Raw genomic sequence first — 23,631 nt, forward strand, 5'->3', positions numbered from 1 at the left:
CACTCATCCATAGAGTTACTCACACACATAGTCACTCATGCTAATAAAGAATCAAACATACATTTACTTGCATATACAGTTATACACACACCACCATACTTACTTCTACGGAAACTTACACATACTTAGTCTTTTAAACAATCACTTATAGAAACACATACTTATTCATACAGGAACTCTTTCAATCTCTCACTCTCACATATACTCACATATATACACCAATAGTCACATATACTAGTTTAAAACATATGTAGTTACTCATAAAGACACTATGAGACAGTCATTCACTCACTAACACACCCATACACACACTCATCCACCCATACAGTCCTGCACACATGCTGTGTTCAACACATACAAACAGTGAGTCACTCATTCATGCACCTATGCACTACGTAATACCCCCCACCGAACCATGCAGACACTCAGACTGATACTCAAAAAACCAACTAATAACCTATATAGACACCCATGTAGCTACTCACCAACCCATGCAGCCACTTATACACAAAGTGAGAGACTGATACAGATATTTACATATTTAAACATTACTCACTAAGCCATGTATTCACTATGATACACTTAATCAGTCAGTTACACAATCAATTTTTCAAAAACAAATCATCCATTTAGACACTTATATACCCATTTATTCTTCCATCGACCTTGAGATATACATATATAAAACATATTTAATTTTCAGAAAAACACACATTCACTGGATGATGTCATCAGTGATGTCATCAGTGATGTCATTTGAGATGTCATCAGTGATGTCATGAGTGATGTCACTGACCATGTCATGAGTGATGTAATATGTGACGTCATCAGCAGTGCATTGCGGGCGCGCGAGTTATAGTTAGCTGAACTAACTATAACGGGGGAATTTCAATGGTTTTTTACAAGTGAAATGTCCAGCTAACTATAACATGTGTGAAACCTTTGGTTTTTTCATTGAATATATATATATATATATATCCTTCTAAAGATGCCCCAGAACTTAGAAACGCCACTCCACCAGGGATGATTTTCTCAAATCTTTATTCGCAGAGCAACAAACACAGCCCCAACTGGTATCTGTCCCTTCGCGTTTCGGTGCACCTGCACCTTAATCATGGGGGAGGGAGACAGGTAAAATCCGGATTGGAACATCACGCCATTGTCCCACTTAGCATTCACTCTCCAGTGAGTGGTATGCTGGGAAATGAAGTCCATACTTAATCCTTCCGGTAGGTTCCGTGATTTTTACCTCATTATTTTAACTCCCGATTTTTTTATATATAGTGTTCCAAGCCCTCCAGTGTGCTTCAGGGCTGCTTTTGTGGCTCAAATTGCAATCCCTCGTGCTGGCAGGCTATTGAAGATTCACAGCCTCGCAGGTCTGTTCATTTTACAGCGGTGCGTTTCCCACGGCTTAGAGCTTGCCGCGTGTATTCATCCTTCCAAAGATGCCCCAGAACTTAGAAACGCCACTCCACCAGGGATGATTTTCTCAAATCTTTATTCGCAGAGTAACAAACACAGCCCCAACTGGTATCTGTCCCTATGCGTTTCGGTGCACCTGCACCTTAATCATGGGGGAGGGAGACAGGTAAAATCCGGATTGGAACATCACGCCATTGTCCCACTTAGCATTCACTCTCCAGTGAGTGGTATGCTGGGAAATGAAGTCCATACTTAATCCTTCCGGTAGGTTCCGTGATTTTTACCTCATTATTTTAACTCCCGATTTTTTTATATATAGTGTTCCAAGCCCTCCAGTGGGCTTTTGTGGCTCAAATTACAATCCCTCGTGCTGGCAGGCTATTGAAGATTCACAGCCTCGCAGGTCTGTTCAGTTTACAAGCTTCCAAAGATGCCCCAGAACTTAGAAACGCCACTCCATCAGGGATGATTTTCTCAAATCTTTATTCGCAGAGCAACAAACACAGCCCCAACGGGTATCTGTCCCACTTAGCATTCACTCTCCAGTGAGTGGTATGCTGGGAAATTAAGTCCATACTTATTCCTTCCGGTAGGTTCTGTGATTTTTACCTCATTATTTTAACTCCCGATTTTTTTATATATAGTGTTCCAAGCCCTCCAGTGGGCTTCAGGGATGCTTTTGGAGAGTGAATGCTAAGTGGGACAATGGCGTGATGTTCCAATCCGGATTTTACCTGTCTCCCTCTCCCATGATTAAGGTGCAGGTGCACCGAAACGCGTAGGGACAGATACCAGTTGGGGCTGTGTTTGTTGCTCTGCGAATAAAGATTTGAGAAAATCATCCCTGGTGGAGTGGCGTTTCTAAGTTCTGGGGCATCTTTGGAAGGATGAATACACGTGGCAAGCTCTAAGCCGTGGGAAACGCACCGCTGTAAAATGAACAAACCTGCGATGCTGTGAATCTTCAATAGCCTGCCAGCACGAGGGATTGCAATTTGAGCCACAAAAGCAGCCCTGAAGCACACTGGAGGGCTTGGAACACTATATATAAAAAAATCGGGAGTTAAAATAATGAGGTAAAAATCACGGAACCTACCGGAAGGATTAAGTATGGACTTCATTTCCCAGCATACCACTCACTGGAGAGTGAATGCTAAGTGGGACAATGGCGTGATGTTCCAATCCGGATTTTACCTGTCTCCCTCCTCCATGATTAAGGTGCAGGTGCACCGAAACGCGTAGGGACAGATACCAGTTGGGGCTGTGTTTGTTGCTCTGCGAATAAAGATTTGAGAAAATCATCCCTGGTGGAGTGGCGTTTCTAAGTTCTGGGGCATCTTTGGAAGGATGAAGACACGCGGCAAGCTCTGAGCCGTGGGAAACGCACCGCTGTAAAATGAACACACCTGCGAGGCTGTGAATCTTCAATAGCCTGCCAGCACGAGGGATTGCAATTTGAGCCACAAAAGCAGCCCTGAAGCCCACTGGATGGCTTGGAACACTATATATAAAAAAATCGGGAGTTAAAATAATGAGGTAAAAATCACGGAACCTACCGGAAGGATTAAGTATGGACTTCATTTCCCAGCATACCACTCACTGGAGAGTGAATGCTAAGTGGGACAATGGTGTGATGTTCCAATCCGGATTTTACCTGTCTCCCTCCCCCATGATTAAGGTGCAGGTGCACCGAAACGCGTAGGGACAGATACCAGTTGGGGCTGGGTTTGTTGCTCTGCGAATAAAGATTTGAGAAAATCATCCCTGGTGGAGTGGCGTTTCTAAGTTCTGGGGCATCTTTGGAAGGATGAATACACGCGGCAAGCTCTAAGCCATGGGAAACGCACCGCTGTAAAATGAACAGACCTGCGAGGCTGTGAATCTTCAATAGCCTGCCAGCACGAGGGATTGCAATTTGAGCCACAAAAGGAGCCCTGAAGCCCACTGGAGGGCTTGGAACACTATATATAAAAAAATCAGGAGTTAAAATAATGAGGTAAAAATCACGGAACCTACTGGAAGGATTAAGTATGGACTTCATTTCTCAGCATACCACTCACTGGAGAGTGTATGCTAAGTGGGACAATGGCGTGATGTTCCAATCCGGATTTTACCTGTCTCCCTCCCCCATGATTAAGGTGCAGGTGCACCGAAACGCGTAGGGACAGATACCAGTTGGGGCTGTGTTTGTTGCTCTGCGAATAAAGATTTGAGAAAATCATCCCTGGTGGAGTGGCGTTTCTAAGTTCTGGGGCATCTTTGGAAGGATGAATACACGTGGCAAGCTCTAAGCCGTGGGAAACGCACCGCAGTAAAATGAACAAACCTGCGAGGCTGTGAATCTTCAATAGCCTGCCAGCACGAGGGATTGCAATTTGAGCCACAAAAGCAGCCCTGAAGCACACTGGAGGGCTTGGAACACTATATATAAAAAAATCGGGAGTTAAAATAATGAGGTAAAAATCACGGAACCTACCGGAAGGATTAAGTATGGACTTCATTTCCCAGCATACCACTCACTGGAGAGTGAATGCTAAGTGGGACAATGGCGTGATGTTCCAATCCGGATTTTACCTGTCTCCCTCCCCCATGATTAAGGTGCAGGTGCATCAAAACGCGTAGGGATAGATACCAGTTGGGGCTGTGTTTGTTGCTCTGCGAATAAAGATTTGAGAAAATCATCCCTGGTGGAGTGGCGTTTCTAAGTTCTGGGGCATCTTTGGAAGGATGAATACACGCGGCAAGCTCTGAGCCGTGGGAAACGCACCGCTGTAAAATGAACAGACCTGCGAGGCTGTGAATCTTCAATAGCCTGCCAGCACGAGGGATTGCAATTTGAGCCACAAAAGCAGCCCTGAAGCCCACTGGAGGGCTTGGAACACTATATATAAAAAAATCGGGAGTTAAAATAATGAGGTAAAAATCACGGAACCTACCGGAAGGATTAAGTATGGACTTCATTTCCCAGCATACCACTCACTGGAGAGTGAATGCTAAGTGGGACAATGGCGTGATGTTCCAATCCGGATTTTACCTGTCTCCCTCCCCCATGATTAAGGTGCAGGTGCACCGAAACGCGTAGGGACAGATACCAGTTGGGGCTGTGTCTGTTGCTCTGAGAATAAAGATTTGAGAAAATCATCCCTGGTGGAGTGGCGTTTCTAAGTTCTGGGGCATCTTTGGAAGGATGAATACACGCGGCAAGCTCTAAGCCATGGGAAACGCACCGCTGTAAAATGAACAGACCTGCGAGGCTGTGAATCTTCAATAGCCTGCCAGCATGAGGGATTGCAATTTGAGCCACAAAAGGAGCCCTGAAGCCCACTGGAGGGCTTGGAACACTATATATAAAAAAATCGGGAGTTAAAATAATGAGGTAAAAATCACGGAACCTACCGGAAGGATTAAGTATGGACTTCATTTCCCAGCATACCACTCACTGGAGAGTGAATGCTAAGTGGGACAATGGCGTGATGTTCCAATCCGGATTTTACCTGTCTCCCTCCCCATGTATTAAGGTGCAGGTGCACCGAAACGCGTAGGGACAGATACCAGTTGGGGCTGTGTTTGTTGCTCTACGAATAAAGATTTGAGAAAATCATCCCTGGTGGAGTGGCGTTTCTAAGTTCTGGGGCATCTTTGGAAGGATATATATACATATATATATTCACTGAAAAAACATAGGTTTCAGGGACGTTATAGTTAGTTGGTCATTTCACTTGTACAAAAACAGAAATTTGAACAATATAGTTAGTAGAGCTAACTATAACTCGCGCCCCCACAATGCACTGCTGATGACGTCACATATTACATCACTCATGACATGGTCAGTGACATCACTGATGACATCACTGATGACATCTCAAATGACATCACTGATGACATCACTGATGACATCATCCAGTGAATGTGTGTTTTTGTAAAGTTTAAATATATTTTATATATGTTAATGCCAAGGTGTATTGAAGAATGAGTTGGTGTATAAGTGTCTGGGTGGAGGATTTAATAGGTGTGTGACTGACTGTATAAGTTAGTGATTAAATGTCTATTACTGAATGAATGGTTAGTGACTAAACTGTATGGATGTCTGTATCAGTCTCTCAGTTGTTGTATAAGCTGCTGCATGGATTGATGATTTGGTACTTGACTGTCTATATGGGTTACTTATTGGTAGCATAGGTATTTGTATGGGTGGCTCAGTGTTTGTGTTTATAGGTGGGTGGGCAGTGTGTGACTTTCTGCCAACATGTGCGAGTAGCTAATTTACTGGGTGTATGGGTTCATTAGTGCATGTGGAAATAGCTGTTTCGGTGAGTGAGTGTGTGTATGAGTGTGTTGGTGAGTGAATGTATATCTCACTGGTATATGTGTGAGTAACTACATATGTGAAAGGCAGTATATGTGAGTGATGGAGTATATACATGACTCTCTGACAGTGAGTAATTGTGAGAGTGGCTGTATAAATGAGTGTGTGCTTGTGTCAGTGATTGTATAAGAGAGTAAGTATATGTTAGTATCTGTATGAATAGGTTAGATAGTGAATGTATAACTGTATAGGTGAGTAAGCGGCAGTGTTATAGATTCTTTATATGACTAGCTAGGTGTGTCAATAACTCTATGGATGAGTGACGGTGTATGAGTGTTTGTATAGGTGTATGATGTCAAGAATTCCTGTCATACAAGGGAAACACGCCCTTATGTAAACAGGAGAGCTGTTACATAACTCAAGGAAAACACGCCCTTATGTAAACAGGAGAGCTGTTACATAACTCAAGGGAAACACGCCCTTATGTAAACAGGAGAGCTGTTACATAACTCAAGGGAAACACGCCCTTATGTAAACAGGAGAGCTGTTACATAACTCAAGGAAACACGCCCTTATGTAAACAGGAGAGCTGTTACATAACTCAAGGAAAACACGCCCTATAAAGGGAGGAACCGGGAGGTACAACGCTGTCGGATATTGTGTTCACACCGACGTACCTGCTTCATGAAGAGCAGTGTTCCGGAGTGGTGCTCCAGTAAGGCAAGAACGGAGGTAGGTCGAGTCGTTACTCCCTGGGCCGTGTCTTGCCCCATCGTCACCTGTGAAGGACCCGGAAGCTCTACCGGTCAACCATTGAGCTTTGCTTTTTGACTCGGCTGAGTCCAAGCGCAGTGGCGCTTTTGCTGGTTGGAGTCGTAACTCCCAGCCCGACCAGAGACACAGGGACTGCCAGCTGTAACGCACACCAGGAGGTGTTTGCCGCGTTACAGACTCGGAAGTCCACAGGATCGATCGAGCGGCTGCTCTCGGTTCAGTCTTCTTGCTTGTGATTGGGGTATCGGTGACGCATCACCAGGAGGTGACTCCGCGTCCCGGTGCAGTCTGAGGAAGAGGTTGAGCGGCTGCTCCCTTCAGGTAGAGACCCCGGCTGGGTGTTTCCCTGACTCCTCGATTCTCCCCAACACTCTTCGTGCCCCTCACAGCCTACCGATTGGCATTGTCGGCCATTTCATTTCTGCCCTCTGTTGGCATACGCCGGGACCGGCGTATATGCAGAGGACGGTTAGGACCATCCGTGCTGTGGGCTGGTAACGTACTTAGCCTGGAGGATTCCAGTGACTATAACTTTTGTTTATTCTTTGTATTATTTTTGCCTTCATTAAAACAACTAACCCTTCACTAGTGGTTGCGTCCTCATTGTCGTGTCTGTTAAACGATCCTGAGACGTTCAGGGCGTTACAAAATATCCGACCTTAATAACACTAACTGTCTCCCGGTCGATAACAGACATGGCAACACTTGATGATGTGCTGGCTGCTTTAGCGGCCATGCAAGTTGAAGTGGCTGCCTCTAGGCAAGAAACAGCCGATGTAAAAGCCAGACTGGATGCTATCCAATTGGACCCGCTCACGCCCAGCACCTCCCTCACGAATCAGACCCCTGCGGTAGTAGTGGAAATGCCGGTAGCCATCCCCTTGGCGACACCAGAGAGGTACAGTGGGGATCCTAACACAGTGCAGGTATTCCTCACACAAGTGGCGCTACATTTATCGTGCAAACCAAAGGCGTTCCCCACGAGTCAGGCTCGTGTGGCTTTCCTTATATCCTATTTGGCTGGAAACGCGGCACAATGGGCCGTACCTCTGGTGAGCAGGGACGACCCCCTCTTATGTGATTGGGGTGCTTTTCGCGAGGAATTCCTGAAGGTATTCGACAGAAGGGCTGACTCGTACACGGCGGACCGTGAAATGCTTGAGTTGAGACAGGGATCCAACGACCTGGTGCAGTATCTCAACGCGTTCCGAAGGCTGGTTGCGGAAACCAAGTGGCCTGTTGCTAAACAGACGGCGCTCTTCCATCAAGGGCTGTGCGATGAGCTCAAGGACGCCGTGGCTCATATTGACCCTCAACCCAAGACATGTGAGGGCCTTATCAACCTGGTATTACGGCTGGAACATAGGCTAAGTGAAAGAAAGGGGGATCATGGGAGAAAAGGAAAATCCCTTCCATCCTATGTGACGGTGGGAAGTCCTGAAACTTCCACCGCATCCAAGGGAGAACCCATGGACATCGGCGCAATACGAGCGAGCCTCACAGCCACGGAGAAAGAGTCACGCCGTAAACAAGGATTGTGCCTATATTGTGGCAAAAAAGGCCACTACGTACGTGAATGCCCTGCCAAACCGAAGACGTCACGTTATCGGGCCAACCGGTCGGTAACAGCCGTGGTGGACATACCGGCGGAAAAACTAGAGGACTCCAAGACCAGAGAAGGGGCATCTCGGAGTCACTCATCCATCCCTTCACTTTCCAACTCGGTCACTAAGGGACAACGACACCTGTTTATCTCGGTGCACGTGGGAGTGCATGACCAGTGGATACCCGTTGTGGCCATGGTGGATTCAGGGGCCACTGGCATGTTTATGGACCACAACGAGGCATGCAGGCTAGGGCTAGTGCTTCTTCCCAAAGCTGTACCCGAAGACGTCTATGCTGTAGACGGAAGGCGATTGGTGACGGGGCCCATCGGGCAGCACACGGGGGTCCTTCCGATGAGATATGGGTGGAACCATTTGGAACAAATCGATTTTAACATCATCCAAGCGCCCCAATATGGCGTCATATTGGGATTGCCGTGGCTACAGAAACACAACCCCTTTGTGGATTGGCCAACACATCGCATCGAAATGACGTCACCGTATTGCATCCTGCATTGTGGAATAAGAACGGAATCCCTTGACGCAGATGAGAGCGGGAGTCAGACGGTGGCTACAGCGGCAGAAAAAGATGTGGCTCTCCCCCAGGCTTATCACAGTTTTGAGGATGTATTTGATGAGGTGAAGGCGGAAGTGCTACCACCACATAGACAGTTTGACTGCCAGATCGACCTGGTGCCAGGGGCCAGCGTTCCCAGCGGCAGGCTGTATGCCCTGACGGAGCCTGAAAACGTGCATCTCCGGGGGTACCTGGATAAACTCCTCAAGCTAGGATTCATCCGCCCGTCCAAGTCTCCGGCCGCCTCGCCACTCTTCTTCATCCCGAAGGCTAATGGGGAGCTGAGAGCCTGTGTGGACTTTAGGGCATTGAATGCGATAACCATAAAAAATCGGTACCCCTTGCCTCTCATCAGTGTACTTCTGGAACAGGTCAAGAAAGCTCGTATCTACACCAAGTTGGATTTGAAAGGGGCATACCATCTGGTGCGCATGAGGGACGGAGACGAGGGGAAGACCGCCTTTAAGACCAGGTTCGGCCTTTTTGAGTACCTCGTCATGCCGTTCGGTCTGTGCAACGCCCCGGCAGCCTTTCAGTACTTTTTGAATGAGGTATTCAGAGAGGAGTTGGATATCTACGTGGTCGTATATATCGACGACATCCTCATCTATTCGTCCAGTGTGGAGGAGCACGTACACCACGTCAAAGCTGTGCTCCAAAAGCTGAGGGAAAACATGCTGTTTTGTAAACTCAGCAAGTGTGACTTCCACGTCACATCCGTGGAATTCCTCGGAGTGATGCTGAGTCCAGAGGGACAGGAGATGGCAGAACGAAAGATCAAGGCGGTGAAAGAATGGCCGGTGCCCCAAAGCGTGAAGGACGTCCAAAGTTTCATTGGCTTCGCCAACTTTTACAGGCGGTTCATAGATGGATTTTCAGGAGTGGTGGCCCCAATCACACAGCTACTGAGGAAGTCCAAGGAGTTTGTCTGGTCCCCTGAAGCGAACAAAGCCTTTGAGGCCCTGAAAAGCGCCTTTGGTAAGGCGCCGGTGTTGGCTCACCCCGATCCGGATCTCCCCTACGTGGTGGAAGCGGACGCGTCGGATGTGGCGCTTTTGCTGGTTGGAGTCGTAACTCCCAGCCCGACCAGAGACACAGGGACTGCCAGCTGTAACGCACACCAGGAGGTGTTTGCCGCGTTACAGACTCGGAAGTCCACAGGATCGATCGAGCGGCTGCTCTCGGTTCGGTCTTCTTGCTTGTGATTGGGGTATCGGTGACGCATCACCAGGAGGTGACTCCGCGTCCCGGTGCAGTCTGAGGAAGAGGTTGAGCGGCTGCTCCCTTCAGGTAGAGACCCCGGCTGGGTGTTTCCCTGACTCCTCGATTCTCCCCAACACTCTTCGTGCCCCTCACAGCCTACCGATTGGCATTGTCGGCCATTTCATTTCTGCCCTCTGTTGGCATACGCCGGGACCGGCGTATATGCAGAGGACGGTTAGGACCATCCGTGCTGTGGGCTGGTAACGTACTTAGCCTGGAGGATTCCAGTGACTATAACTTTTGTTTATTCTTTGTATTATTTTTGCCTTCATTAAAACAACTAACCCTTCACTAGTGGTTGCGTCCTCATTGTCGTGTCTGTTAAACGATCCTGAGACGTTCAGGGCGTTACATATGAGTACATATAATAGTGCTGTATTGATGAGTGACTACATGTATGAGTTCTTGTATGGGTGAATGAATGAATGTGTGTGTATAACTAGGAAGTAGGCAGTGGGTATATAGTAACTGATATTGATTTGTCTATGGTTTAGAAAATGTTAGTCAGTATTTTAGAGTGGGTGTATCAAAGGTTATATTAGGGTGTGAAGAGGTGCATCAGATTATCACGTGGATGATGTCATCAGTAATGTCATTTGAGATGTCATCAGTGAAGTCATCCGTGATGTCACTGACCATGTCATGAATGATGTAATATGTGACATCATCAGCAGTGCATTGCGGGGATGTGCGTTATAGTTAGCTCTACTAACTATAACGTTCGAATTTCTCTGTTTTTGTACGAGTGAAATGACCAACTAACTATAACATCCCTGAAACCTATGATTTTTTCAGTGAATTTCTAAGGTTTTTAAATGCTAATTTCTAACTATAATGTCCCTAAAACCTATAGTTTTTTCAGTGAATTTCAAAGGTTTTGTAAATGCTCATTTCTAACTATAACGTCTGTAAAACCTATGGTTTTTTCAGTGAATTTCAAAGGTTTTATAAATGCTAATTTCTAACTATAACGTCTGTAAAACCTGTTTTTTTCAGTGAATTTCAAAGGTTTTTTAAATGTTAATTTCTAATTATAATGTTCATTAAACCTATAGTTTTTTCAGTGATTTTAAATTATCATTCCATTCTCATCCTGGTTAAAACAGCCGATATCGCCAGTTTTCCAGCAATAGCTCCCGCCAACACTAATTGCTACAAATGAGAGCAACAACTAACGCAAATAATATACAGAGCGTTCCTGTACAAAAATAACATGAAAACACCACTTCCCGATATTTTCAACGAGCAGCCAAATCTGCGGGGCGTTCCAAAAACAGATGATAAGCTGCGTTAGCAGTAGGAATGTAACATCTGCCCTTTACTGGTGTAAAGTAGGACAACTACCTACAGTGTGAAAGGGAGCCCAGCTCAGAATCACATCTGAAGACCAACACATGTCATTGAGCTACTGTTCATGCACCTCCGACACCCAAGAAGGCCACAAAACCCACTGCCACCACCCTCAGGACCTCCGCCCAGACCACCCCCCTACTACCACCGAGGCAGCACACAATAGGACAGCGGACCTTCCAAAAACGGCATGGCCCCTCAGCCACACAATAGCTGGTTGTAGCGAGATGTGGCATCCAAACATATGTGAAGAACGCAAGTCAACCACCAATAATAATGCACACAATACCAAGAGTACTGGGCGACACATTGGCGCTTGCGGCCCGGGTGGCGGCAGCACTACAACAGGGGCACCCACATCAATTGATTCTTCATACAGGCCAAGACAGAATCACGCCCAGAGCTCCAGAGTTATTGTTCACAGCCTCACGCAGGACTGGCATATGCCAGGCCAGCCCAATCCGTTTACACATACAGGGAGGGACAACAACGCTACATGGCCCAGCTTTTCATTGTAGTGATCTGCTGCTCACAGGTCTAGTTGTCAGTATGCCACAGCAGCTCCCTGACAGCTGGTTTCCACCCACACCACACCCATCAAGCACAGGCGTCACAGGACACATGGCCCTGCCAATAAAAACTACAGGACGCACGTGCTTCACGCAATTTCCATTTCAGACTTGGTGCACTGGATGCACTGCACCCGGCACAGGCACACCGCCACGGGACGGTGAATTTCGGTCTACTGAGGTAGGGGCATTGTAAGTGCTGAGCGGGTGTGCAGCCTGCGATGATGCCCCGTCCCGGTGGTCTGGACAGCTCATGGTTTATGTGCCCTGCTGGACCGCAGTGTAGGCCTGAGCCATCGAACAGCGGGGGCCTACCGCCACATGCGTGGCCTCACTGGTCACTAAGTTAGTGGCACTGCAAGGGCTGAGCGGGTGTGCAACCTGCGATGATGATGGGTGCACTGGTATGTCCTTTGCCATGGCAAAATCAAGACGCAGCACCAAATGTGAGACCTGTTGGCCTATGGAGCGGGGCTGCATGATATGGAGGGTGCCCTGTCCGCGAAAAGGTGAGCAGTGAGAACTGGGTGCGCAGGGGTGGGCAAACACCTCTGGGCAACGGGAGTAGATGGGGTGCAGGAGACTGGATGCACAGCGGCGGGCAGACACCTCTGGGCATTGGAAGTGGATGATGTAAAGCAGCCTGGACACACAAAGGCGGGACAGCGATTTAGGCGTGTGCAGTCATATATACTCTCCCATTCCTGATTGGAACGGAAGAGGTGTGGCGCCGCGGCCAGGGCATCTGACTCCGGAATCTGGGGATCACGGTTCGATCCACGGCGCCAGCAGCATATTAGCCCAGCACCATGTGACTCTGGGCAATAGCTTGCTTAATCTTCCCGACTGCCCCCAGTGCCTAGAGACCCTTATGGGTGATTGTTCGCGCTTTATAAATGTGGATTATTATTATTATTATTTATTCTGTACTATGTTTCAGATGTGGGAGCTTGAGGGCTCCACTAGGTCCCAGCACGTGGTTGGAGACACATGGCTGGCGTAAAGGTGAGCTGTGAGGGTTTTGTCCACAGTGTGGGCACTCACTGTCCCTCCTCATCTCTTCCTTTGTCTCCCTCACACTCTTTCTCTCTCTCCTCTCTCTCACACTGTTTCTCTCTTTCTCTCTCTCTTCCTCTCTCCCTCACTCTTTTTCTCTCTCTTTCTCTCTCACTCTTCCTCTGTTTCTCTCTTCCTCTTTCTCACACTCTTTCTCTCTCTTCCTCTCTCACTGTTTCTCTCTCTCTTCATCTCTCTCACTCTTTCTCTCTTTCTCTCTGTCTTCTGCTCACTCTTTCTTTCTTTTTCTCTCTCTCTTCCTCTCACTCTCACTGTTTCTCTCTTTCTCTGTCTTCCTCTCACTTTTTCTTTCTCTCTCTCTCTTCCTTTCTCACACTTTTTCTGTGTCTCTCTCTCTCTCTCCTTTGATGGACGCATGCCGTACAATGTTATCTTGCTTTTTGTCTAATAGGCTGGGATTCACAGATTGACATCCCGCCAACACAGAACTTCCGCCACTCAGTGCCACCAGAGCTGAACGAAGATGCGTGGCCATCCTGACAATCAACACACATTCTGAATTGTGAGCTCTGTTTACTGCGTGTACACAACGCTTGAGAAGGTTACTTCGGCACATGGTGCACCCTCTTACACACATGCCGGTGGTGGAAGTTGAGCAGAGAGGCTTGTTTCCAAAGCAGAGGGCAGTCACCTCTGGGCGGTGGCAGTGGATAGTGTGCAGCAGCCTGGGTGCACAAGAGCAGACAGACACCTCCGGGCACTGGGAGTGGATGGAGTGCAGCAGCCTGGATGCGCAGGAACAGGCAGTCACCTCCGGGCATTGAGAGTGGATGGGGTGCAGCAGCCTGGGTGCGCAGATGCAGGCAGACACCTCTGGATGGCAGGAGTCGATGGTGTGCAACAGCCTGAGTGCGCAGGGGTAAAACAGAGAATTACGCGTGTGCAGTTGTATGTACTCTGCCATTACTATTTCTATACTATGTTTCAGATGACTAAACTTGAGGGCTGCATCATATCCCAGCACGTGGTTGGAGACACACCGGTGGCAGAAAGGTGAGCTGTGAAGATTTTCTCCACAGTGTCAACACTCCCTCTCCCTCTCCATCTCTTCCTTTCTGTCACTCTCTCTCTCTCTCTCTTATTCTCTATCTCTTCCTTTCTCTCTCTCACACTTTCTCTCTTTCTCTGTCTCTTCCTCTCTCTCTCATTCTTTCTTTCTCTCTCTTCCTCTCTCTCACTCTTTCTTTCTCTCTCTTCCTCTCTCTCACACTGTTTCTCTCTTTCTCTCTTCCATGTATCTCACTCTTTCTCTCTTTCTCTCTTTCTCTCTCTCACTCTTTCTCTCTTTCTCTGTCTTCCTCTCTCTCTCTCCTTTGCTGGACGCATGACGCACCATCTTATCTTTCTTTTTGTCTTGCAGGCTGTGATTCACAAATTGTCGAGGGATGACACGCCATACCTGTACCTACTTTTAGTTTGTTCTTTTGTTTAAATAAAATGTTTTATATGTAAATCCATACATGACTAAGATTCATATTTGTCCAACCCCACAAACATCTTCCTATTGATAATTATACCTCATTAGCCAATTTGTTACGTTCCAGATTCCAAACGCGGCTGACACATTTGTTTGTGGAGGGTGGGGTTGAGGGGGATGGCGGACAAGGAGCTGCTACTGGGGGGTGTCGGAGCAGTGTTGTGTGTCCCACCTGCATGATTGTTGGCTCCATTGCATCTGTTCTCAGAGACTTGCGAGCCGGTGGGCTGGCTCATAGATGAAGAGCTGTGATCCGACTGGCTGGCTCGTAGAGGGAGAGCCGTGGCCCTACAGTTCGCAGAGGGCGAGCTGCGGGCCAGCTCACAGAGGAACAGCTGTGGGCCGACAGGTATGGGGTAAGGTGCGGGCCGTCTGCTTCCAAAGGGATAGCTGAGGAACAGTGATGTGGGGAGAGGGAGCGTGAAGGGGGTATCTCGCAGAGAGAGACCTGCAGTATATTTCCAGTCTTGCCTTCACAGATACAACTGCGGCCCGAGAAGTCGCACCCGAAGAGCTGCGAGCTGACCAGTGGTTTGCAAAGGGAGACTTGCGGGCCCAAGAAAGTTGTTGGGGGTATGCTGGTGATGTGGGAAGAGGGTGCGTTACCTGCTGATGTGGGGAGAGGCAGCGTGAAAGGGGTATCTCGCACAGACAGAGCTCCGGTATGTTTTCAGAGTTGCCTCGGACAGATGCGAACTGACGGACTGAATCACAAAATGGCTTTTCAATTCTCATATAGTGTGACTTATCAACAGTTAACCCCCAGGCTCGCAGAGGGACAGCTGCGGCCCGTGGTCTCAACACGCAGAGGGAGAACTACAGACCGTCTGCTCCCAAAGGAACAGCAGCGTACTGACTCACAGAGGTAGAGGCACCGCAGCGTACTAGCTCGCAAAGGTAGAGAGCTGCGAGAAGACGGACTGGCTTCTAAAGGAATAGCTGCGAAGTGGTGATGTGGGGAGAGGGAGAGTAAAGCGGGAATCTTGCACAGACAGAGCTCCGGTATATTTTCAGGATTGCCTTGCAGAGGTAGAACTACGGAGAGATCCGAGCTGATGGACTGAATCACAAAATGGCTGCCAACACTTCCTAGTCTCAACTGTTCGCAGCCAATGAGCCGCAAGCTCGTGCTCGTAACATCTCAACCAATCAGATGTCAGAATTCTCAAATATCGATATCTGTACAATATAATATTTCTCAAAAACTACTGAACGGATTTACACCATTTGAACAAAAGCGTGCTTTCTGGACCACGACCTTTCTCCCCGCCAAATGTAGCACGTCTGCTCGCAAACAGGCACAGCAGCGTACTAGCTCGCAAAGGTAGAGAGATGCGAGCCGACGGACTGCCTTCTAAAGGCTTAGCTGCAAACTGGTGATGTGGGCAGAGGGAGTGTGAAAGGGGTATCTCACACAGACAGAGCTCCGGTATATTAAATTGCCCCGGCACCTTTGTTTTATATTTTCGCTCGATGCGAGGCACAAGATGGCTGCTAACACTTCCTGGTTTGAAGAGTTAGCAGCCAATCAGATGCAAGCTCGTGCTCAGGAGTTAGGCACCTCTCAGATATATATATATATTTTTTTCCTTTAATATCTCAAAAAATACTGAACGGATTTACACCATTTCAACAAAAGCCTGCTTTCTGGACCAAGACCTTTCTCCCTGCCAGTTTGACCTGTAGCCTTGTCTAAAGTTTCCTATAGAAAATGCATTGAGAAAACACGTTTTGGGACCCCCCTTTTTCCTCAGCCCCCCCTTAACCAATCACCCCCAAACTTTACAGATAGGAGCTGATCAAAAAAGAGAAACTTTTTGGAAAATTTTGTAAAGATTCATCAAACGACACCAAATTTATAAGCACATGAAAAAATGCTTTTCCTATGGAAACGTGGTCCTAACCATAACTATCTACTGGCGACCGCCAGTATATAATATATATATATCATTATATATATATATATATATATATATATATATATATATATATATATATATATATATATATATATATATATATATAAAATCTACTGGAGGTCGCCAGTAGATAGTTATAGTTAGGACCGTGTTTCCATAGGAAATCTGAAAATTCTATTTTGAATAACTTTGGCGCCGGTTGACGAATCCTCGCGAAATTTTCAAAACTAATGGGGCGCTCCGCTCAGCTCCTACCCTGAAAGTCTCGGGGTGATTCGTCAGGCGGGGGCTGAGAAAAAAGGGGGTCCCAAAATGCGTTTTCCCCATGGATTTTCCCATAGGACCTTTAGTCGAAGGTACAGCCCGAACGGCTGAACAGATACTTGAAATTTGGCAAAGAGGTAGTCCTCAGGTCAGGCATGTGCCTTTTGTATATATGGAGTCAATCTGTTCAGTATTTCCTGAGAAAATTGCAGTTAAAAGTACATAAATATCTATAGGCGAGCACCGTGTGCGCACCGTGCGCGCACAGTGCGCGCACCCTAACGTGGGCGAGCGTAATTCTGATTGGTGGCTACATGTCAGTCAACGTTCGAATCGGTCGAAATCAGGAAGTGTCGTCCGCCATTTTGTTTGTTTTGGGTGCGACAGTGAAAAAGAGAGGTGGCGAACGTGAAAAGGGGGCAGGGTAGGGAGTTCCTGACCCCCTAGCCTTTGAAAAAAAACATTTTATTTTTTGTAAAAAAAATCGCGGGGTGCGCGCACGGTGCATGCACGGTGAAAAACCTTAAAAAAAAAATATAAAAATACATACATAACTTAGCATTTAAAAAAACGTACAAATTCACTTAAAATACCATAGGTTTCACACACGTTATAGTTGGGAATTAGCATTTAAAAAACCTTGCAAATTCACTTAAAAAACCATAGGGTTCACACATGTTATTTTTAGGTGGACATTTCACTCATAAAAAACCAATGAAATTCCCCCGTTATAGTTAGTTGAGATAACTATAACTCACGCGACCGCCACTCTATCACAAGGATGATGTCATCAGTGATGTCATGAGTGATGCCACTGACCATGTCATGAGTGATGTAATATGTGACGTCATGAGCAGAGGATTGCGGGCACGCGAGTTATAGTTATCTCAAATAACTATAACGGGGGAATGTCATTGTTTTTTTTACGAGTGAAATGTCCACCTAACTATAACATGTGTGAAACCTATGGTTTTTTAAGTGAATATATATATATCTATAATCTTATTAACCCACAGCCATTAAACTCAACCACCCATAAACCCTAAAATGACCCTTGCTACCCAGTTACCTTACCCACCCTAAATGCTAAAAATACCCTGCCACAGTAAAACCCTTACCCTCCCTAAACCCTAAAAAGTCCCTTGCCGCCCAATAACCCTTATCCACCATAAACCTTAAAAATCCTCTTGCCACCCAAAATGGCAAACCCACCCTAAGCCCCAAAAATGCCCTTGACACCAACAAACCCATACCCACCCTAAACCCTAAAAATGCCCTTGCCTCCCAAAAACCCATACCCACCCTTAACCCTAAAAATGCCCTTGCCACCCAGAAATTCTTTCCCACCCTAAACCCTAAAAACGCCCTTGCCCTAACACATATAAATATAAATATATATATATACATATATATTCACTGAAAAAACCATAGGTTTCACACATGTTATAGTTAGGAATTAGCATTTAAAAAACCTTGCAAATTCACTTAAAAAACCATAGGTTTCACACATGTTATAGTTAGCTGGACATTTCACTTGTGAAAAACCATTGAAATTCCCCCGTTATAGTTAGTGCAGGCAACTATAACTCACGCGACCGCAATCCTCTGCTGATGACGTCAGATATTACATCACTGATGACATATGTGTCTTTCTGAAAAAAACAATATTTGTAATATATGTATAGCTAAAAATTAATGGAAGAAGACATGGGTAAATAAGTGTCTAAATACAGTGCTGTAATATCTGACATCATCAGCAGAGGATTGCGGTCGCGTGCATCTAAATGGTAATTCCTAACTATAACGTGTGTGAAACCTATGTTTTTTTTCAGTGAATTTCACCGTGCGCGTAATATATATATATTATCTACTGGCGGTTGTGAGAAGTTGGCCTGATGTATGATGTCACTAGTTCTAGTGTACACCTTATATCAGTCCAAATACCCTTATGGTGATTGGTTGTAAAGTCAACCTTATAGACCAGCTATCCTAGTGGTAGCATGGACAAGAGCAGTCTTAGGCTAAACTCTGAATGGCATGTGAAGCCAGCTGTGATACCATATATAATCCCTTGAATACCAAATGAAAGGACACCACAACAGATATATATATAAAATAAAGTGTATTTATTCTAGTCAAACCCTCAGCACTCTTTATGAGATTAGAGGTAAGTACAACACAGTCTTATTTAAGCATACATTAAGTCACACAGGTAAGTAATACAGTTAGGCCCTAGGGGCCACGCAAACCATATACTAAGTAAGTGGTATAAGGACCACTGTCACGGAAATAGAATAGGCCTAGGCCTAGGGAATCGCTGGGGCTACACTACACTAGCGTTAGTTAGGAAGTGGGAGGCCCACGGGATTCGTGTGCAGAGTGGAAACACTCACGCGTAATGCGTAAAAGTCAATAGCAATAGTACAGTTTAGAAAACGGTAGATTTAGGACACTTCCGGAGTAGCTAGGAAGTTGAGACTTGAAAACTAGACACTAGGATAGTCACTATCCTGATGAGCACCGGAGTACCCAAGTTACCTAGCCCACAGGCTGCGGGTGCATAGGGGTGAAGATGCGTCGTTTTCGTCGTCGACTCCTATGGATGCCTGAAGAAAGATGCTGACAGGCAGTCAGTGAAGAGTGTCCGGTGGATCCCAAGGCTGGGATCAAGAAGAGAAGAAACCTGCAAGCAGAAGGGACAGAGTCAAGGTCACTAGCCAGTGACCATGTGGAACCAGGAAGGAACCAGGCGATGTCGTGAAGATTGCAGGTGAAGGTGAAGCTTGTCACTGCAGCCAGGAGGACCAGGAAGCGTCGAGGACGACCAGGACCAGGAGGCGAGCTGTCCCACGAAGGCTCTTGCTGTCGGCGGCGTCGAAGTTGGACTAGGACTCACCAAGACTTGGCAAGCGGAACCCACGAAGAACGGAGGACTTGCTTCTGGTGCAAACCAGGAAGGTCTGGGGTGCTTCTTCTTTGCAGAGAAGCGGGAGCCAGTCTGGAGGAGCCAAACCAGTGCAGAAGATTTCAGGGTGCGTCGTCACAAAGGCCACTAGCCAGCGGGCAAGCAACCGGACAGATGCGGCAAGCAGGAAAATGCAGAAGGGCCCCACGCAGGACTCGTGGAGTGTGGGGGGCTGATCTTCGGTGCAGATGGTGCTTGGGGTTGGGGCTTCTCAATCCCCGGTGCACAACTTCGAGGGTGCCTCAGAAGCTGCACTTTAAGTTACTAGCCACTTTTTCCAGGTAGCCGGTCCCACGTCGCTCGTCGCCTCCACGGATCTCAGCTTTGCTGTCGATGTGCATCAGGGTCGGAGAAGTCTGGAAGTCAAGGCTCTGGTCGGGCTCTGCAGTCGGTTCCTCGTAGAACGTGGGCAAAGCAAAGGGTAGTCTCTTGATGGTGCCTGTTTGCACAGGGTAGCCACTCCTTGGCTACAAGGGAGATTCTTCAGTCTTCTTCTTTCGTCGAATGTCGAAGGTCCAGAGTTTCTGTTCAAGTTTTGCAGGTTCAGGATAATCTAAAGTCTTGAGGCCCAACTCCCACTCTTATACTAATCTGGGGGGCTGGGATACCTGCTAGGTCACGCCTTATGGGTGGGACCTGGGAGGGGGTGGTTACACCCACCTCCCTTTCTCCAGTTTTGCGCCAGAGCTGGGGCTGGAGTGCCCCAGCGCCGGTTTGAACTGGACTATGCAAGGAACACCTTGTGTGCCCCAGGCATGTCTCATTCCTTTCAGCCCACCCTGCCCCAATACACTAAAGGCTGTCTGGGGAGGTGCTAGCACCTCCCCAAGCAGGACACCTATTGTCCAGGCCTCCCTGGCTGGGATCACTCCCAGCAGCAGGAGGTCAGACTTGTGTCTGTGGCAGCAGCATCCATTTTGTGATGCTGAGGCTTTGGTTAGAGTTAAACAGCAAAGTAGGATTTTAACATGTCTCTCCCTCTAGAAGGGAGGGATAATATCCTCATCACCAGAAATGGTATGGGGGTATTATTCCAAAGTGTTAGACACCTTACACGACATGTTTTGATAAAGCCAAACCATAGTTACCATAACCGTTTAAGATTATAAGGCACTTTAAGAGTATATGGTAGGCTATATCATAGAACAGCTATAAGGACATGGTTCCGAAAGCTGCAGACAGGCTCAGCTCATGCTAGAGCACCATCTCACATGTTACCAAGCACTCTGCCTCCAGGATTGTTAAGGCCTGCCATAGGAGTGACTGATAGGTACACATGTGTCTATATATAAGGGTAGATATAGGCATACTATATCTAAGCAAGGGGTGATTACACGACCTTGCCCCAGCTTAGAGATCAGCCAGTTGTGTCTGATTGGAAGGCCAGACCAGGGGTGGCATAATACATGCTGCAGCCCCTGGGAGGCCTAGGGTACACCTATGCCCTGGGTACCTAGGGTACACTGTACAGGGTCCAATAAGGTGATCCTTACCAATTGGGAATGTACCTAGGGTACATGGAGTCCATTTTAAAGAGAGAGCAGACAGCCTGAGACCCTGAATGGCAGGAACTCAGGCCAACTAAGTCGAAAAACCAGCTAGACACTAGGCAAAAAGTTGGGGGTAACCATAGTCAGATATCCACCTTCCTACAGCGGTCGCCAGTAGATAGTTATAGTTAGGACCGTGTTTCCATAGGAAATCCGCAACATTCTATTTGGAATAACTTTGGCACCGGTTGACGAATCCTCGCGAAAGTTTCAAAATAGGTGGGGCGCTCCGCTCCGCTCCTACCCTGAAAGTCTCGGGGTGATTCCTCAAGCGGGGGCCGAGAAAAAAGGGGGGTCCCAAAACGCGTTTTCCACATGCATTTTTCCATAGGACCTTTAGTCGAAGGTACAGCCCGAACGGCTGAACAGAATTACTTGAAATTTGGCAGAGAGGTAGTCCTCAGGTCAGGGAAGTGCCTTTTGCAGGTCTGGTGTCAATCTGTTCAGTAGTTCCTGAGAAAATCAAAAGTAAAATCATATATATATGTGGGCGGAGCCTAACCACACATCTCATCCTGAGATCTGATTGGCTGTCAGCACTTCATCCAAGAAGTGTTGGCAGCCATCTTGGGACCAATATACATGATAGCACCTCATTAAAAAGCATTGCAGTTAATAGAAGGTTTTAAGACTTTGGTTACATTATAAAGCATTTGTTGATGGTACCATACTCATTTTAGGAATTGTGGTATGTTCTAAGGTGATTTCAACATGTGAAAAAGCCTTCTGCTGGGATATCATGATTGAGAGAAAAATATTTTCTCATGCTTTTCCCACAGAGGTTTGGAAGGTGATCTATAAGCTAAACTGAGAGCTTATTTTCTGTAAATTCACATTATCTTTCTCAGTCATGTGAGAATGAAGTCTGACATTCTCAGTAAAACATGTACATCCAACAAGGGCAGAGACTGTCAGTTGATTCCTTTGTGTTCTACTGCAGCTTCCCAGAGTGTTCCAAAGAACAACTAGAGTGCTAACAGTCCTACTTATGATAAACGTATGGCACACCTGAAGCCATCTTGCTTGGATTAAAGTGGTAACTCTTAAAACATTTAATTTAAAAAGGAACAAAATGAGGGGGTTCATTTTTCCATAAAAAGTATGATTAGTGCTGCAGAAAGAAAAATTAGGGCACATTTTGAGTGACTTCTCAAATCCTCTTCTATTTCATTAAAAATATCTGACATGCAGACTGAAACATGCACTTTCAATACCAGCAGCAGTTTTTCCTGGTGAGCAGTAGCTTTACTACAGTGATATAATGAGCAAAAAGAGTGCTAACATTCTGAATTTATGGCAAATGTGTGACACATCTGAATGCCTTCTTGATGGAATCAAAGTAAAAAATTGAAAGCATTTCCTACTGAGGAGACTGCAGTACATGAGGAAATTAGGAAACTTCATAACAAATAAATCTCCCAAGATGGCCACCAGAGACAAAAGAGCCCAAATGTAGCCCAAATATCACCCAGATGTAGCCCAAGTATAGCCCAATGACAGAATGTCCCAGAGTGTTCTTAAAAACAACTAGAGCGCCTACTGTCTTCATTATGACAAAAGTATGGCACACCTGAAGCCATCTTGATTGGAAAAAACTGGTAACACTTAAAACGTTTAATTTTAAAAGGAACACAATGAGGGGGTTCATTTTGCCATAGAAATTATGATTAATGCTGAAGACAGAAAATGAGGGCACATTTTGAGTGACTTCTCAAATCCTCTTCTATTTCATTAAAAAATTCTGACTGAAACATGCACTTTTAATACCAGGAGCAGACTTCCATGGTGAACAGTAATTTTACTACAGTGATCTAATGAGCAACTATAGTGCTAACTTTCAGAATTTATGGCACTTGTGTGACATATCTGAATACCTTCATGATGGCATCAAAGTAAAAAACTGAAAGCATTTCCTACTGAGGAGACTGCAGTACATGAGGAAATTAGGAAACTTCATAACAAATAAATCTCCCAAGATGGCCACCGGAGACAAAAGAGCCCAAATGTAGCCCAAAATCACCCAGATGTAGCCCAAATATAGCCCAATGACAGAAGTGTGCAAAACACTTATTATTTTGTGTTTTTGCAGTGTTAAATGGTGCAGACTTGTCAAGTATTGGAGTGCTTTACATGAGCATTGGTTACATCACACAAGAACAAATTCATTTTGGTTGTAGACATGGGGTGACTAAGTGATTTGACCAGAATCACAGAATGTCGAGCTGAAGCAGAAACTCCAACCTGGTTCACCAGTTGCAAAGTCTGCAGTTCTGGAAGTAACACCACATCCTCTCCCCTAAGTGCAACATTTAGTCAAGTGGTCAACTGGATAAAAAAACATAAAGATAACAAATAATTTAAAAGTGCTTTGTCGCTATTTGAAAACTCAGAAAATATGTCCTTATTTTAGTGTAGTTTAGAGCACTAACCATAATTTTGATGCCAATAAGACCCTCTCATATATGTAATTTCTAAAGGAAATGCTCTAGGTATTACAGTTTTGATTACATC

The sequence above is a fragment of the Triturus cristatus genome, chromosome 1_1 (assembly GCF_964204655.1).
Source record: "Triturus cristatus chromosome 1_1, aTriCri1.1, whole genome shotgun sequence".
Lineage (NCBI taxonomy): Eukaryota > Metazoa > Chordata > Amphibia > Caudata > Salamandridae > Triturus > Triturus cristatus.